The 16,185-nt window shown below is 42.0% G+C and overlaps 1 protein-coding gene across 3 annotated transcripts in view; it reads left to right on the forward strand.

Moving 5' to 3' along the window:
* Positions 1-4,931: 4,931 nt before the first annotated feature.
* Positions 4,932-16,185, forward strand: part of MYO1B (myosin IB) — a 183,766-nt gene continuing 172,512 nt past the window's right edge. For 2 of the 3 annotated variants that reach the window (XM_037849105.1, XM_037849107.1), the window contains exon 1: positions 4,932-5,183. The gene's annotated coding sequence lies outside the window, so the exon portion shown is untranslated. Of the gene's footprint in view, positions 5,184-7,046; positions 7,569-16,185 lie in introns of all 3 variants that reach the window. The other variant, XM_037849106.1, reaches the window with a different exon arrangement.

Consider the following 16,185-nt stretch of genomic DNA (forward strand, 5'->3'; position numbering starts at 1 on the left):
ATAGGCAAGTAATTTAACTCTTCTGTCTCAACTTTATCATATGTAAAATGGAATAATAATATATGCCTACCCTATGGGGCTATTGTGAGGGTTAACACACGTAGAGCATTTAAGACATTGGATAGACTAAGCTCTGTAAGATTGTTCATTTTGCCGCAAGCCTGGTATTTCCACACAGATTTACTCATTTAATCTAGACTACCGTTGGAAGGGCCAAACACTTACAAGAGGACAGTGAGAAAGATTTCATAACCAGGGAAAAATTAGCAGGTATTAAGATGTGGGGTCAAGATGTTGCCAGAGTAAAAGCAAGCAGGATGCCATTCATGATGCCATAAAAGCTGAGAACTAATTGGTCCCAAAGGATAAGTAATGTGTGTTTGGTGGGTGGATGAGGAGAGAAAATATGGCAAAAACAAAGACTTTGAATATTAACACTGAAGGACTCTCAACATACTCAACATAATATAACATTGTTAAAGACAGAGAGGGTGAATCTTCGGGTCAAAATTATAAAGCTGATTGAAGACAGGGCCAGTGAGAAAATCTAAAACCTACTTCCAGTCCACGGTTGCTCTTGCTATGCCAAAATGAGTTAGAATCAGGTCATATGGCACTTTTGTTGGTCTTTCCCCAATGTTGAATGTCTTTTCAAATTTTTTTTTAAAAGAGAGCTTTCTCTATCCTATCAAATAAAAACAACTAAGGAAAAAAAACAGCAATAAATGCTTAGAGTTAATTCTCTTGCTGGGACACACACAGATATGCTTTATTTGTGTATTTTTCGTAAGGATGGCAAGATTTCACTTGTTTTCATTTGAATTATTACATGTTTTCTTGGAAGTAAAAACACACCTACTGATATTCTTATATTCCTATAATTTGATAATTTATGTTTTTTACTCTAAAATCTTAATAATAGTCTTTTTGCTTCTACATACATCCTATTTCCACCAAATAGGCTGAAGAGAAAGTAAACACGCCTTTGTGGTTGACGGATTTATTATCTATTCTTGACAACTGTCAGAACAACTTTAATCTGCTCTTCTCAAATTCTAAAGTTGTTGATTGATTGACTTTTGAAAAGAATGATCAGGAAGGCAAAAGTATTTTAAAACCTCATGGTACATCTTCAGGAGTTTAGATTTTTTTAGATCTATGAAAACTAGGTTAAACTAGGTATTTTTAAAAGAGAAGAATGGTTTTGCTCTAGAAACATTTTGGCCTCCTGATAGCTTTGTGGTTCATTGTGTTAGTGTTTATTAGGGTAAATTCACCAGTTTCTAGTACTTCCTTTTCTGAACTTGCTGAAAAACAGGGAAAAAGATTCAAGTGTCTCTACTATGCTGGGTCCTTCAAGCATCTGTTTGCATATTCCCAGATCTTCATGCTCACATGCTAGGGAGGAAGATGAGGGCCGGACCAACATAAAGACTGACATAATTATAAAAACTTCCCTTAGTTTCTGTACAGGAATACCTTTACTTTGGTCCTGGCTTTTCTGACATGATTTATATTAAAGTTTTTATGGTCCTGTAGTATAAGTTTTTGTGGTCCCTTCAGCTTTTTAGTGGCAGAACTGTTCAGACATAACTAAGTTCCTTATCTCTTAATTGAGAGCCAGGAGTTCCAAAACTTCCTGGTAGCAGCTCTCCCAATAACAGCACATACTTGTCCCAAACCCACTTTTTCCTACAACTTGGCCATCTTCCAAGATCAAAAGGTCATAGAACTCCCTCCACCCCAGCGTCTGGAGAGAAAAGGGCTGCTGTGTAAGCCTTTGGAAAGAGTTGAACTCCGTTCTCTCAAGCCCCAAGGATAAAACGCCCTTCTCTAAATGACCCTCAGATTCTGAAATCTAATGAAGTTTGCCCTGTGGGTTTTAGGAATTGTTTTGATGCCTTAAATCCTGTTTTCCTTACTGTTTCTCCTTAAGACAATGGGAATGTTTATCCTATGAATGTCCCTCCTTTGTATATTGGAAGCAGGTAACTTGTTCTAAGTTTCATAGGTCCACAGCTAGAAGAGAAATTTGCCTTAGGACAGACCACACCTCTAACTGATTTTGATGGGAACTTGTTCTTATATTTTGTTACTGAAATGACATAAGCTTCTGTGATATTGTGATGGGATGAATGTATTTTGTACATGGAAAGATCATGTCATTTGTGGGTCCAGGGGGTGGAATGCGCCAGTTTGGATGTATTAAGGCCCCCCAAACACCATTATCTTTGATGCAATCTTGTGGAGGCAGATGTATTAGTTTTGATTAGGTTGGAACCTATTAGTTCAGTGTTCCCATGGAGATGTGACTCAATCAACTGTGGGCGAGAACTTTCAGTGGATTATTTCTATGGAAGTGTAGCTCCACCCATTCAGGGTGGATCTTTATTGGATCACTGGGGTACTTTAAAAAGAGCCACACAGGCCCAGAAGCAGAGCAGCTATGAGTGACATTTTGGAGAGGAACTGAGAGTGACATTTTGAAGAGGAGCTGCAGCTTAGAGAGGACAAAACATCCCAAGAGCAACATTTTGGAGAATGTCATTTTTAAGTGCAACTTGTGAGCAAGCAGATGCCAGCCACATGCCTTCTTAGCTAACAGAGGTTTTCTGGATGCCAATGGCCATCCTTCAGTCAAAGTACCCTATTGTTGACCTTGGACACTTTATGGCCTGAAGATTGTAACTTTGTAACCAAATAAACTCCCTTTATAAAAGCCAATCCATTTCTGGTATTTTGTAAAATGGCAGCATTAGCAAACCGGAACAACTCTTCAAACTATTTATTTACATTTTGTCTTTGTGAACCTGCCATCTGAATCTCTGCAATTTTTGTAAAGCTGGACTGACAGCAGAGGTCAGATGCTCCATTACTGCAAACTGCCATAACCAGTCACTTTGGAACCTAAAAGCAGATGGGCAAAATAGAGAAGTGAGTTGAAAACATGTAGCCAGATCACGTCAGGTCCATATGTTGTCTGTTGTGAAGGCTGGGTTCTCCAGGGTTTTCACCATGCTAGGTTATTAAAGTCAGAGGTAGTGTGCTTGGCAGTTTGTGGTGGAGATAGTGGAGTCAGTCTGCCTGGTTTCAAATCCCAGCTCTGCCACTGTTTGAAGTGTCTATTGCTATGTAACATCCACTCTGATGCCAATCTATTATTATTGTTATCTCTCATGATTCCGGGGACTGACTCAGCTCAGCTAAGCTGCTTTCTCTCTGGGTCTCTCATGTGGTATGATCAGTCAGTGGCTGGGGCTGGAGTCATCTTAAAGGCTCACTAACTCACATGTTGATGCTGGCTGTTGGCTGGGTCCCTAGCTGGTGCCATCAACCAGCGCACCTACACATGCCCTTCTATGTGGCCTCAGCTTCCTCCCAGCATGGCAGCTGGGTTCCAAGGGGTGAATGTCCTGAGAGAGAGCCCAGGGGAGTCTGTATCTCCTTTTGTGACCTAGGATCAGAAGTTAACATAGCATCATTTCAGCTGCATTCAATTCCTTAGAATTGAGTCACTGAGTTCAGCTCATATTCCACAGGAGGGTAATTAGACTCCACTTCTTGATGGGAGGAGTGTCAAGGAATTTGTGGAGGTGTCTTAAAACCAGCTACTTATTGGATGGAAGAGTTCCCTTTTCTTGGCTTTTCTTACCTGTAAACAGGCATAATGAAAGTAACTTACCTGATAGGTTTTTGTGAGGATTAAACAAGTAAAAGAATGGCAACTGGCACCTGATGTGTATTAGCTTAGACTATTATCAGGCCTTCTGCAGATCTGCATTGATGCAACAATGGTGCACTTCCAAGCAGATCCAGTCTGGGGAAGTGCCACCTTTCTAAACTCCACTAGTGGCATCTGACAAACCCCAGTGCTTGTGGTTCTTATTCCTGCAGGGACAGAGTTACCATATATGGTGTGAATTCTTTGGCTCACCTCATTTTAGTGACATTTCCAGATACAGGTCTTGGCCCCATTTATGGCAATTTATTTCATTATAGGATAAAGTAGTTAGAACCATGAGTAATAATTACTGTGTCTACAGTGCTTTTAACACCCTAGCCAAGTAATCCTCACCTCTCCCCAGTGAGTAAGTTTGGATGGGCAGCCTTCCCTCCTGGGTGATGAGGAAACCAGGACCTGGGTCAATTGGCTTGTTCTAAACTCTACAATAAGGCAAGAGCATGGCTGAAGTGAAAAGGTGGATGTCCTGATTCTCTTGCCCCTCAAACATGTCTCAAGAATATACACATTAACATTCCACCATTGATCATCACATGAGGTTAGCTAATACTCTATATTCAGACATACATGTGTATTTAAAATTTCTTTTAAACTCTTATTTATCTATAACACAGAGAATTGACCAGTGTCTATTCTGCATAATGTCAGATTAAACGAGTTAATAGATATTAAAAATCTTGGACGTAAAGGCACATTTTGCCATTCACTATTCTTTTTTCTTTTTCAGTTAAATTAATATGTTATGAAATTCTTGGTATCCAAACTTTTTATGTAGGGGAGGAGGAAAATTTGAGAACATACTTACTCCTTGCACATTCGCTTCTAGGCTGTTTTCTAATATTCAGAGCCCACACGGCCCCGCTCTCCTCACCCCCAACTGCTATATTTCTCATTGGATGCTAGTGAATTCAGGAGGAAAAATGATAGACCGACCCTGCGTTCCATGCCGACTGGGATCGACCCTTCTCCTTCCCTCTCTTTTTCATTCCTTGCCCGCCTCTTCTAGCTGCCGTCGGCGCTCACCTGGGGGCGCTGTGAAGCCGGCACCGGGCGGCCGGAGGTGAGTAAGCTCGGGAGGAGGCGGTGGCTCCCGGTCCTGCCGGCGCGGAGGAGTGAGAATCCCAGGCTGCAAGGTCGCCGCCCCCGCCCCTCGGCCCGGCCCCTCTGCCTACTCGGGAGAGGGGAGTGGCTCAGCGCCTACCGCCGCTGCTGAGCTCTGTGCAGCCGGGCGCACAGCGGATCCCCAGCCGCGGCGCGAGGAGCTGGTGTCGCCGCGCGGGGCGCGCAAACAGCCGGCAGCCGCGGGACAGCTACCTCCAAGCAGCCGCTGGCGGGAGCATCGCCGGGGCAGCGACGGCAGCTCTGCAGCCTCGGGTTGGGCCCAGGTCCCGGAGCATTAGGAGAGGGAGGACGACGAGGACGCGGTGCGGCGCCCTGCAAGGTAGCGCGAGCGCTTTCCCTGTCCCCTGTCCTTCCCGCTGGGTCCGGCCACGGTCCGCGAGGAGCAGTAGAGCGGACGCCCCGCGCCTTTGTGCCCCGGTCTCCGTGTCTCCGCCGCGTCCCATGGGGCGCGGGTCAACCCAGTCTGCGGCTCTTCTCGAGGCGCGGCGACGTTGCGGCCAGAACCCGCACACGCCAGAGGTCGTGGAGCGTGGTGGTGACTCCTCAGATACTTTGCGGGGAGGGTGGGAAAAAGGAAGGGTTTGTAAAGTAAGTTGCTCTTACTTTGCCCTGTCCCCCTAGAACCTGTGGGCAAAGTGAAATCCAGATTTTGCTCTGTTTACCCACACCCCGTCATCCTCCTCGCCCACAGTTATTTCCTGGCTCCCTAGTTCTGTGAAAGGATTTGGTGTGCCCTCCTCGGGGGAAGGAAAGAAGAGAGAGAACAAAGGGATGTCCTGGGAAGTGCGTTTCAGGTGCGGTGTGCCCCGGCGGCGGCAAGGAGAAAGGGCAGAAAACCTGATGGGGCTCGCTGCGCGTGCAGCTGCGGTCTCCTCCTTTGTTCAGCCGCAGCGGCGGGGCTGCCCTGGGTCTCGTTTCCTGCCCGGGATGGGACTGATTCACCGTCCCGGAGAGGGAGGGGAGGGGCGGGGCGGGGCTGGAATGGAAACCGGATTACGGACGGGAGCCCTGAGGGTGCTGGGGCCAGCTAGAGGGCTGGGGAGGGGGTGGTGAGAGCGCACTGGAGAGTTGATTATAAACGCACAGCATTTTTGTCCAAGGGCTCTCTGGGTTTCAGGAGCTTATTTGCAGTGTTTTGTTCAGGCCGCGGCCGAGCGTTTATTGCTGCAACAAGTTGTGTGCTTTCTTGAGTTCTAAGAGCTACCAATGTTAAGTTTTCTGAAATCAGATCTTGTTGGTTTTCATGAAAGAAGGTTTTTTTTGTTTTTTGTTTTGCTATGAATCAAATGTATTTGTGTGTATGTGTTCCTGTGGATGCTGTGTGTAGCCAGTGCAGACTGGCTCAAAAGGTAGAAGGCAAATTTTATGGAATCAATTTTCACTTAAAATAATTTTCTCCGTTGTAACATGGTATAGCATAATAATTTTCCAGGAATGTTTGGGGGGAAACCACCAGAAAATTAGACACTGCTAAAAACAATGAATTAGATTGTATAATGCTGAGTTGAAAAACCCTTTTACGGTCTTTCCCAGAAAACATACCACACTCACAAACCTTTGGGTTTTAAGAGTTGAGGAGCCAGGGATTTTCAAGTGTTCCATGTGCTTTCATTCTCCCTGTATGGATCATCTGGAATAAGAAAGAAACCACTTACCATTATGGTGAATGGGATTTTTTTAGGGGGAGGTAGAATTAAATATCATATGTCTGGCATTTGTTAAGGGACCCTTTCCTAGATTTGAATCAAGAAACCCAAGAGGACTGGCTGAACTTGGGAGCCCTGAGGGATTGAATGATGAGTGTTTTTTGAATGGAGTTTTCCAGGCAAAACTGTTGGGGAGGAGGCTGACATTTGCAGGCATTCATGGTTTGTGCCTATGGGACACTGGTGGAAGGATCCCAAAGTAGTACTGAAGGTTAGAATTACTGTAGTGATAATTTAGGACACCCTGCAGACAGAGTTGGGAAACAGATTAGTTCTGCCTCTTTGACAAACCTGAGTGTCCACTATTAAACCACCCTTTGGCCATTCACTTTAAAATGAACGCATTTGAAAGCATTTTAACTTAAGAAGGCGAATCAAGAGCTTACTTCTGGGAAAAAAAAAAAGTTTCCTGCCCACTAAGAGGTAATGGAAAAGAGCTGTACATGCCACTGCTGAGGGTTTGCCTTTTTTCACAGGGAATGTGGTCAGATTTTCAGGCCAGGATGAAAATCAGTGTGGGACTTGTCCTCAGGAGCCATTATGATGTGAAGTTGAAGTGGGATGTTGTCCAACCATCAAGCTGTTTATCATTATAACTAACACACCGCTTGGCAAACTTTGGGCCACGGGCAGCTAACAGACGGTGACTTTCCCATTTTGGACTTTTCGTCTATGTTGTGAATTGTTTTGTAAAAAACAACATAATTGGATTCCTCCCAAGTACTCATTGGAATATACATTAACAAAATGCAAAGCATAAGTACATTACTGCTACTGGAGACACTCATGGAGAAGCCTCTTAAATCGCTGGTGTTCTGGCTTCTGGCTGTCGTCCCCACATGCCCAGTTTGATAAAGCTGGCAACAGTCTGTGCCCCCTTCATGGAATGAATCATCACTTTGTGAAGCCTGGAGTTAAAGATGGACCCCTGATTGCTGCACAGATACGCAAAGCAGTGAGGAGCTTCTGACATCTGTGGGGAAGGAGTCTACACTTAAGTAGGGAAACTTGGTTGGGGGTGGGGTGGTTATTTGGCTAAGAAGGGATCCTTGGAGTACAGCATCCGTGATTTTTGGTATTTGTCCACCTTTTGGGTGATAGTCTTCTCTCCCCGCCCCGCCCCCCTACTCTTTTCAATAGCTGAACTTTTGGATTTTAGTTAAATAGCCTAACAGTGTTTACAGGTATCATTTAGTAAAGTGCTTACTATGTGCAAAGGGTTTTATATACATTGCTCTCTTAATCCTCACAACATCTTGATAAGGTAGGTATTATCTCCATTTTACAGTTGCAACTGAGGCCTAGAGAGGTTAAGTAACTTGCTTCTTACACTGTACTTGAGTAGGTAACTAATAAGTGGTAGAGGTGAGATTTTAATTCCAGTCCAGCTGATTTCAAAGTCCATACTCTTTAAGTAGCACACTGTATGATATATCTTTTAATAATAGAAATGATAGCAGTTCAATTAATCTTTTTGATTAGTCCTTTGCAGATGTCAAATCACTTTTGCGTATGTGATCATAATTGATCCCTTCAGAAGCCACTGTGAGATAGGCAGACCAGAGGCGCTTCATCTTTTCAGATACGAGATCCCTTAGTCACAGCAGTTAAGTGATTTATCCAAGGTCACACAATCAGTACGTGGTGTAACGGGGATTAGAATTCATCTGGTTTGGAAAGCCGGATAAGTGACATCAGAGCTCTTGAAACTGTATTGTTAAAAAACATGTTACACCATGTACTGGTTGTGAATAAGCTCTTAGTGAATGAAACTTTATTTTTAAGAAGCTAGCTTGCCAACATTTAAAAATAAATTCTTTTGCAACATTTAAAAGTGAAATGGAGATCTTATATAATACGCAAACATTTTGTATTTTTTGAAATCTATTTTAAGCCCTTTTTATCTTGCAGCTTATAATAGAGCACTGCACTTTGCTTCTTAACTGAGAGCCACTGCCTGTCCTTTTAGAAAAGAAATAAGGAGGGAAGGAATGTGATTATAAAGAGGAAGTGGGACATCAAAATTGGAAACATACACAGCAGCAGGCCTTAGATTTTCCCAGCACATGCTTTTTGTCCTGGCAGTAGCTTTTACAGAGGACATTCTTCCTTAGGAAAGTGTCAAGGGTCTTTCTTTATAATATCCTCTGAGATCATCACATTTCTGAGCTCTGTGGGAAAACATTCCACATGATTTTTGTGCTCATCTTTTCCCCACGGGGAAGTAGACTAGTTTGGATGTCAGTGTGAACAGGGAATAGAAGTGGTGTCTGGCCTTGGGATGGCTGGAGTGTGTGCCGGGCAGGAGGCAGTGGCTTTGACCTAAGGGTAGCCACCAAGTGCAGGAGCTGAATGGATGTTAGTGCGTGGCGTCATGAATTGTTTATGGAATTCTCAGAGTGCTTGTGGGCAAATGGAAAAGTCTATATATATATATATATATTTGTTTTTGTTTTTGTTTTGCATCTGAAATAAGACTTTGAAAACTGAAAACTCTGTCCTTACTTGTTTACTTATTTCAAGCCAGGACACCAGACGGGAGACAGCATTTGTGACGTATGCAGTTGGTGGTGGCTTTTGTTTCCTTATACTATTAAATTATCCTCCACTGTATTATTTTTTCTTTTCATTTCTTTTTTATTAGAGCAGTTGTAGGTTTACAGAAAAAATAATGCAATAAGAACATTTTGCATTCTTCACTGGATATTTTAATTGTTAGCCTCTGGAGGGGTGGCAGGCTTGAGGTCTGCTGGGGTGTAACAGGTGAGCATCTTCCAGTTTACTAGCTGAGAAGCAACATGGGGGAAGAGGAAGAAGGATGCTCAGCAGCATCACACTCATAACCTTTTGTAGGTGTCTTTTTAGTTGTCAGTACATTCTTCATATGTCATTCATATTTTATTCAGCACACAGTCTGAATACAATGCATTAGACATCTTTAAAAGCAGTAAGGGAAATCCATTGTGCCTTAAAGGCCCTAGTGGGGCAGAACTGTGTGTCCAGAGAGTGGATGTCAGTGAAATGAGGAAAATGACTGTGACAGCTGTGACAACCAAGGCCACCCATGCTGCCAAGACAAGAGCCAGAAGGTGGAAGGAAACCGAATACAGGTGTCGGCTTCTTCTGTGCTCTTGGTTCCATTTCCTCCAGCCTCTGACGACGTGAAGGGGTTCAGGTCTCTGAACATCTGACTTTGAGGGTTGGATCATTTGGGATGTTAGGAAGCATCATCCTGGTGAATTCTCTGCCTGAATAGAGAATGGAGGATGTGGTTTTGGACATTGAGAACATGGAAGGTTTTTAATAGCATGTTCGGAGCTGATGTTTGGCAAGTCCTTGGTGTCTTCCTCCTCTCTTCTCTCCACGCCTGCCATGCATGCCTTCCTCATCTTTTGTTCAACATGGCTGTCAATTCAACCCCACTAAGGCTGTTAAATAGACTTTGGCTTATTTGCATTTTAAAGGCTCTTGTGTACAATAAATGCCATGCCCCAAAAGAATGAATCATTAATATTTTGATATATGATATTCATGCTACTCTTTATGAAGTATTGGGTGCTTGCATTGTATCTGGCCTGTTTTGGGTACTTTCATTTAAGCCTCATCACTATCCTTCAGTAGGAGATATGTATAGATGAGGAAATTGAGTTATTTGTTCAGAGGCTCAGGGCTGGTAGAAATCAAGCCCAGAAGACCCTGTGCTTTCCAGAACAGCACACTGCTCTCTGATGGTGCTGTCAGAAGGGTGAGTAGTTTGAAGCTTGGGGCATTTTTAAGGCTGGCCTGGGGCAAATTGCCTGGGGTTTCACTGAGTCAGAGGGAGACTCCACCCCAGAGCCTCCCCTCTGCCTGGCTTGCTTCCTTTGCCACCCGGAGTCAGGGTTCCTGTGAGTGTCCTTGGCTAGTCCAGAGCTGGGAGGATTGGTTGAACTGCTTCTCACTTTCTCCTTTTCTGGGTCCTGGGCTTGGCTGTCCTTTCCTGCAGTCACTCCCCAGATGAGGGAGAGCCTGCTAGTGAGGGGCTGAGGATCTCCCCAGCAGGCTCGTGTTATTTCTTACCTGCTCCTGATCATGGCTTTCTTGCTGTCTGGGAGTTTTCAGGGAGCTCCTCTGATCTTCAGTCTGTTGATGAGCAGTAAGTACTGTGCTGGCATTCAGTTGGAGCTTGGCGTCTGATGTACGCAGATGAAATAGTGCGGGCACCATTGAAGAGCTGGCTTATACTTTGAACAAGGTGGGGAAGAACAAACTGGGATGGAATTTATACTCTCCCAAGATATAGGCACTTTTAGAAATTGAGGTCTTTGCAGAAAGTCTTCACGTAGCTTTTATTTGTGACTATACGCTGAATCTCTAAGATGGAGCTGTAGTATTCAGGTGTCCTAACTTACATGACCATTGTACCACTTTTTTTGGTGCTGGGGGAAGGAATCATTTTGTAGCTAACACTGCTGTAACCACTTCATTGTACCATTTCCAGATCCATCGCCACCTGGCTTTCTATGGGAATATGTATTCTATATGAGCCACACTCAGTTCACTTCCAAAGTTATCTTTTTCTTTTTTACTTCATTTGCTCTCCTGGATCATTCCTTCACAGGGGAAACCCCACTCCATCCTTCACATTTATACATCCTTCACTACCCAGCTCTGTTCCCACCTTCTCGGTTGCGTTTTCCTTAGACTTATGATACTCGTGCTCTTCTGAACTTGTAGCACTTACTGTTTCATAAGTTAAAAAAAAAAAAAAGAAAGGAAATATTTGAAACAGACAATGAAGTATGGAAAGTAGCATAACGACCACTCACATAAGTTAAATTATTGGCATTTTCACAAATTGCCATGTTCCATATTTCTGTCAGGATTTTTTTTTTTCCTCATAAAATGTCCTGGATACAGTTGATGCATCGTACGCGTATCCCATTCTTTGCTGTCTTTCCACACAGGTTAACTTGTACATATATTCTCCAAACTTGTGGCTTGTTCTTTTAATTTTGTTTTATTGGAGTTGCATTGAATTTATGTAAAAGGTTAGTGAGAATTGACAGCTTTATGGTTTCATAGCTTCCCATCTGCACCCTGATACATTTCTCTATTTACTTAGATCTTTATTTTCTTCAGTGAAATTTTATAACTTTCTGTTTAAAACTCTTTCACAGCTTTTGTTACTGTGCCGAGGTGCTTTATGGTTTCTGCAGTCTTTTTGAATGGAATTAATACATTTCTGATTGGTATTGCTGGTGTGCGAGAATGCTATTGATGTTGTAAATGATTCTTGATTGATCAAGTTCACATCTAAGCCTGTTTTTGATATGGGAGCCTGAAGTCATGTGGCTTTTCTAATAGAGCATGAAATAACTTAACCTGAATTGGAAATGTCACAATCCTTTTTAATTTTAAATTTATATAAAATGCTTTTAGAGGTAAGGGAGGTGATGACTTTTAGTTATTTAATGCATTCATATTTTCATTCAACAAATGTTTGGGTGCCTAGTATGTGCTGCATTGAGTCTTTTATGGTGAACAGAGCAGATGTGGTTTCTGCTCTCGTGGCATTGTGAGGGGAGAGAGATTACAGAAATCAACCTGGACAAATATATGTTTATGAATTGTGATAAATGCTATAAGGAAAAGAAGAGGGGACTTGGAGAATAAGAAAGGTGGGGAGAGGGGAATTTAGATTGGGTGTACAGGTCTGAGGAAATGGACATTCACCTGGAAACCTGAAGGATGAGTTGTTGTCAGGGGAAGAGGACAATGGAAGAGCCTTCTAGGTAGTGAAAAATGTGGTCTAAAACCTTAGGTAGTATAATTCTTTGTGGCAGATTAATGGAAATTTTTGTAATCAATGACTTAAATCAAATTTTTATTACTTCTTAGCAAATCATCATAATAGTGCTATTTAATTGTGTTTAAATTATCAAATATCAAGACACAAAAACATTTAGTTTTGCTCAGTATTCCCCCTTCCACCACAGTGAAGAGAAGTGCCTCGGTGTTGTGGCGCTAATGGAGCCATTCGACCCTTTTGAGTACTGCCACTGCCATTTCTACTGAGTACTGGCATCTGCTGGACATGTTAGTGTCCTGTTCAACAAAATTTCCTCTTGGGCTTTGCACTAATGACTGGGTCCTTGCTCCGAGGTGAAGGAGAAGACCTCTGTCCTTTCTGGGAACAGGAAAAGAGCTCTTCCCTTGTCTCACTCTTTCCAAACACACAGGGCTAAGGTGTGACAATGGGGTGGGTGCGAGATGGGTTTCGGGGGGAAGGTGGACTGGGTCTAGTCTGAGTTCCACACACCCCGTTCCACCAAGAATTGCTGCTCTTTTCTGGCTTTGTACTGGATTTTCTCCCGCAGTGAGGTGAGTCCTACCCTCCATGAGAGGCAGTGTGGTACAATGGCTATGGGCTCTGGAGTGAGTATTGGTTTTCAGACTTGACCCCTCTGCTTAGTTGCTCTGTGTTGCTCGATCTTTCAGTCCATCTAAGCTTCAGTTTTCTTGTCAGTGAGACACAAATAACAATAGAGCCGCCTTCTTTAGTTGTTGTGAGGGTTAAATGAGTTAGCACATGTGTAATCCTTAGAATAGTGTCAGGTACAGAGCAAGCACTCGGGGTAACTGATGGTTGGTACTACTCAGTCTTTCCTGAAAATGGACCACTGGGGTTCCTCCCTCCCCCCAGGATTCTGAAATCTGTTCGAATCTAAGCAGTGAACATAATTTATGATTTGATACAGGACTCCAGCCACTCCTTTGAAAAATATGTAGGAAGAAAAATGGCCAAGAAATAAACTAAAATGTTAACTAAATGTTAGGGCAGTGGATTGGGGTCACTTTTACTACTTTATTTTCTAAATTCTTATCATTTGGTTATGTTACTTTTCTACTACTAGTAATATAATAAAACCACATAAAAAAGAAAGATCAGGCTGGCAGTTGCCCCAGTGGTTCCCTAAGGAAGGGCAGAAGGAGGGTGGGAAACGTGGGGTCTGTTCCCTGTAATTGTGCTCTCAGGCTGGGTACTTTCCTCTTTGTGCTTTCAGTTGTAGAAGTGCGAAGGAATTTAAAAGTGTTCTGAGCAGAAGCATCTGAAAAGTCCTAAGATGAGAACATTGTTCGTTCAGAAACCCTTTTTCTTGCAATGCTTATTTTCCTGTCATCATTTTCCCTTTTTGTTTCTTCTTGAGTTCCCTCCCTGAGCCTCTGCTCATCTGTTACTCCACTCTTCTATTCTCCTATTACACCCCCTCCCCCTAAATATTCACTCCTTTAAATCCCTCTTTCTTTTTTACTTGCTATCATGCAGAAACAACGATGCTCTCATTTCTTCATGTTTTTAATTGTAACTTTTCACCCTCAAAAATCTAAACTAAGTTACCTTTTATTTATTCACACCTAGATTTTATTTATTTACTTGCTTACTTATTTCCTTTCTTATGAACTGTGGGGTCTGTGGTCTCCTAAACTCACGAGAAATCCTACTAGATTGGAGGGTGAAAGGAAGTGAAGATTGAGGGACTGCTCAAGTTAAATTTTTCCCCTTTCCCTATTTTGCTTAGGGTTATCTGTGTGGCTACCATTTTGGAATAAGTCAACATTTTTAAAATTTTCCAAGCTGAAAGAACAGAATTCTGGAAAATTACCAAAGTAGATTTTTACAAAGAAAATCATGCCAAATCTGACAAAAAATTTCCTCAAAAGCCAATGGTTTTAATTACTTTTATGAAAAGCGCAGTGAACTTTCCTTTCTTGCTCCTCTTATTGTATAATTGGGAGTGGAAAATGTGCTTTCCTGCAAAGTTTGTTTTATCTAAAAGAATTTATTCTTAGGCAGTGACATCCTGTATCTCAAAATAATGCTGGCCCAGATTTCAAAGAAGGCATATGCATTACAGTACTATTACCTGACATTAGTGGAAGCTATGTTTACCTGAGAATTAATGCTAATTTCAAAGAGATTGCTCCTTGGGATGTAAATCTGTTTGAGAGTTTTTAAATAAATGGGCTCTGTTCCACAGCTTAGGATGTTTTTTATCTCTAACTATAAATATCTAATTTGAATATAACATAAATATTTGTGATTATTCATTCTTTGCTATAAGGAGGTTTTAGATTTAAATCTAGATTTGTGCAATGGGGATAATTTTAAGATTTAGTATTTGATTTTTCAAAAGATTTATCATAGGACTTCTTTACATTTGAAAAATATATACCACATTTTAGTAGGACAGCAGCTGTGGAAAGGCTATTGCCTGTTCATTTCATAAACACCCAAACCATGGAGGAAGATAAACAGTAAACCATGGTTTTAGCTGAGGTTTGCCAAGGGTAAAGCATGAGTGCTGAAGAAATAATGGTAAAACTGTCAGCCCAGCCTTAATGCTTAGCAGTTGTTGCCAATTAAAAAAAAAAGTATAGGTAAAATGTTAAAGAAAACTTGTCCATTTTATGTCTTAGAGGTGACGTGTTTTTACTTTGGGGACTCTAGGATGGAATACTTCATGATGTTTCTACTCCTTGGATGGAAAAATGCCCCTACCTTACCTGGCAGTCAGAGAAGCTGCCAGACATTTGATATATAGTCGACTTCACCTTCTCTGTGATTTAGCTTCTAGCTTTACATTTGCTCTCTTGGCAGCAGCTTGTGCATGGTGATCTTTTTTTACTAGAACAGTTAATAACCATGGCAGATGTTGGGAGCCCAGTTGTGCAGCTGTTTATATGTCTAGTTGGATTTCTTGAAAGAATTAATCAGTTTTTAGGAGCTCATGCTGAAGGCTACAAGTATAATAGGATTAGGGGGAAACTTTATTTTATGGGAGTTTGTATTGGATATTGCAACAGATGCCACAGGGAGGTGGCATGGCAGCTGAAGGGAAACAGGAATTCAATAGTAAATTTCCCATTTATCTTGAAACTAAGCAATTCAGAAAATCCAAGATTACTAGCACTCTCTTTTGGCTATTTTATACTATAGAATGTCTTAAGAATGTCACAGAAAGTTTGGAAAAATGGAGCTTAAAAAAATGCTCATTAGCCTACTACCCTAAAGTATCAATTATAGTTATTTGTATGTATTCCTTTCCAAGCTGTTTTTTTGATGTGTAAGTTTTTATATATGATTGCAGAGTACCTATATTTACTATATTGCTGCATAGTTTTTATGATAAATTTTATAGTTGTAGATTATTTCCATTGACTACCATAATTTTCTGAAACATCCATAACTTCATGATTGGGCATTTGGGTAGCTTCTGCTACTCTGCTATCGTAAATAATACAGATGATCATTTTTTTTGTACATACAGCCTTTTCCATATTTGGATAATTTCCTTACATTAGACATTGAAAATGAGATTAATGGTTCATGATTGCAAAACCTTTCTACCCCTCTTTCATCTGTGGCGTGGGTATGGTGACTGGATCAGAGTGGAGAGGGAAAGTTGGAGTCTGGGATGACTCCCAAGTTTCTGGCTTGTGTAAAGGAGAGAATGGTGGTGCTGTGAGCCCAGACGGGATACAAGAGGGAGCAAGTTTGGGGCTGCAGGTGATGGGTTCAGTTTGGGATGTGGGTGTCCAGGCAGCGAGGGAGGTTCAGCAGACAGTTGAAGT

This window comes from Choloepus didactylus, chromosome 9 (genome assembly GCF_015220235.1).
Source record: "Choloepus didactylus isolate mChoDid1 chromosome 9, mChoDid1.pri, whole genome shotgun sequence".
Taxonomy (NCBI): domain Eukaryota; kingdom Metazoa; phylum Chordata; class Mammalia; order Pilosa; family Megalonychidae; genus Choloepus; species Choloepus didactylus.